Genomic DNA, 3,194 nt, shown 5'->3' with positions numbered 1-3,194 from the left:
CATTTTAGCTTATATTACTACCTTGAAATACTTGTTCATTCAAATTCATCCTGCTGCAACATTATGGTCTACCATGTTGTTGTTTACCATCTCTCTTTAGGACGTTGTAAATATTATAATTACTTTTTCACTTTTTGGTACTTTATTTTGTACCCTTATTGCATGCTTTAGTATTTCTTGTTTCTTCTTTTTTTTTTTTTTTTTGTGTGTCAAATTGGTTCTTCTCATGCTAAGCATTTCATTGTACTGTTAACTTTGCGTATGACAGATAAACACAACTTGGACTTGAACTTGACCTCCACAAGGCGAGGTCAGTGATCAAGGCCAGGCTGATTCTGGCAGATCCTGATCATCCCCTCCACGGTGAGTTCAGTTTGCTTTCATCTGGATGCAGGTATCTGCTGCCCAGATGTAGGATGAACAGACTGAAAAACGTATTCATCCCTGTAGAGATCAGACTTCTCAACAAACTGTGATGATTTCTGTTATTTTAATGTCTCTATGTCTTGTCTAGTACAGATGTTTTACATCTACAGACTGTGAAACTGACACTTGGGGATAATAAAATTCTTGAATTTGCTCAACTAATTAACTAATGGAATCAACTCAGTTTAACGTGGCCGTCACAGCTAATCGACCTTAGCCTACAAAAAGATGTCCATACTGTGAATTTTACTCATATTCTGTTGGAATATAGTGTGGTAGTAGCTGACACTCATTCAGAACGCAAGCGCCAAGCACTGACAGATCATGTGAGACATCTGATGAGAAATTACATACTTTCATTTTCATGGTTCATCCCAAATAGCTGCAAGTCAATAATTTCTCAACACAAGATGATCTCAGTTTCAGCAGGCGGTACACATCCCTCCATGGAAAGGCAGGCCTTTAAATTAGTGTCTGTTTTAGAACACAACGAAATGTGGACTTTTGTTCCTTCTACTCATAATAAAGCCACAGACAGATGACAGAGAGCAGGCTGGGAGTTTTATTGCCCTCACCAATAAATAAAAAGAGCAGAAGAGGATTACAGTCAGAATAAATGTATAACGATCACAGGAGAGAGTCTGGAGACTTCTTGCACAATAAGAAAATAAAACGGCGCGGGCTTTGATTGTGGTCTAAAGAGACGTGGAGCGACTCCAGCTTTAACTCTATTCCTCCATCAGAGACCCAGAGAGAGACATCACCTAATTTAAAGATCAGTCTTTTTTTTTTTTAACAGAACCCAGTTTACCTTTTTTTTTTATTGTCCATTCGTTGCTGAAAACTGAAGGCAGGCAACATTTACCCCCATGCCTGTGTTTGTAAGTCTGTTAGCAAAATATCTCATAAACCACTTAATGGATTTCGATCAAACTTGCAGAAAGTAATCACTAGATGCACCTCTACAACTGTTTATCTTTTGGAGTCCGCCTAATTTAAGATGGCTACCACAGACAATCGACCTTATAAAATATAAAAAGGTCTAAAACGCAGTCAGTTTAATAGAAATTGTTCTAGAGCTGGAGGTGATAATAGCTGAGATTCATCATCAACACATATTGTGAATAGGAACAGATTACACAAGCTCTTTGTTAAAAACTTTAACTATTAACTCTTTACAGTCAAGACTGTCTGTTAGCAAAATATCTCATAGACCACGGAATGGATGTTAATTAAACTTTCTGGAATGAATAATTGGAAGAACCTCTACAACTGATTACCTCAAGGAGTCAATGTAGTTCAAGATGGCTATCACAACCAGGTGATCTTGTGGCTATAATTTACAGATATTGAGTTAAAAGCCATTAGAGTGGCATCTCATGATACTTTTAAGGTTTGACTAAAATGATTATAATTCTGTCATTTCTCATCATGAGAAGATTTTAGTCTAAAACTGTGACATGAAGTGACGGATGATGGAAGTCAGTCAATAAATGCTAAGCCTCAAATATGCACCACCTAATTTAAGAGCATGAATCTAATGAGTCACTGTTAAACTGATGGCATTTGGAGAAACGTCATTTAAGGCTTTGGATGAATAAATTAATATTTATGCTAACAGTGCAAATAATTCAGCAGAGTTGTCCTTAGCTTGTAAAGTCCCTGCGAGTGAGACACATTCAGGGCTGAGGTTGAGACAGTGAAGGGAGAAGAGGTACGACTCTGACGATAACAACAAGCCAGAAATGAATGTGAAGCAGACAAGGCTGCTCAAAGAGAAAGTTCACATCTTTCACTGTCAGGGTCTCCTTCTCTCCCGTATGAAAATATCCCATCACACTGCGCCGCATCCCTCTTGGCCGGAGCTTCGCATCAGAACATACCAGGGGGCCGGCGAAACCAGAGACAACAGCAACAAATACGGCCTTGTATTTTTAGGTAGTGACTATAATGCTCCTTTCACAGTTTAATGCTCGAGGGGAACATAAAATAATAATAATACTTAGAAAGCAGCATCCAGATCAGAGTCAAACCTTTGCTGCAGACATCTCGAAAAAACACAAAACAAGCGTGGACAAAAACTAAACTGGCTCCAGTTTTTTTTTTTTCCAGAAGATACATTGTTAAAAGCTGCAGATACTAGCTGTTTGAAAATGATTTAGTTGTTGTTGTTATGTATCATGCAACATCTTTTCAAATTAAAAGTCCAACTTTTTTTGCAGGAATACATATCGTTTGTTGCCCTTCACGCCAGAGTTAGAGACATTTTCTTGGAAATAAAAGCATGTTAAATCTAAATCCAGTGTAGCAGTTTTCTGGATGACCTACCTGGACGAGTGTGTTGTGAATGAGCCTCAGCTACTACCACACTCAGTTTGGACTCAGTATCTGCACCATTCACTGATTTGTGTGTTTGCTCAAAGGGATTAGCTTTTGGTTGGAGTGAGGACGGAGGATGTGGAGGACAGGGTGAGATGGAGAGGGAAGACTCGCTGTGGCGACCCCTGAAGAGGGAAAAGACAAAAGAAGAAGCTAAAATGGATTAGCTGTAGTAGCCATTTTGAATCTTGTTGACTCCAAAAATGTGTTATCTGTAGATGCACGCCCAATGATTACATTCTAAGACTGGCATTAATATTAGTCTACTGGTTTATGAGATATTTTGCTAACAGACAGACAAATGAACACACATAAAGACAAGTAGTTACATGATTTCATAACGATAGATAGATAGATAGATAGATAGATAGATAGATAGATAGATAGAT

The sequence above is a fragment of the Nematolebias whitei genome, chromosome 12 (assembly GCF_014905685.2).
Source record: "Nematolebias whitei isolate Nwh7 chromosome 12, NemWhi1, whole genome shotgun sequence".
Lineage (NCBI taxonomy): Eukaryota > Metazoa > Chordata > Actinopteri > Cyprinodontiformes > Rivulidae > Nematolebias > Nematolebias whitei.
This window is presented reverse-complemented; position numbering follows the sequence as displayed.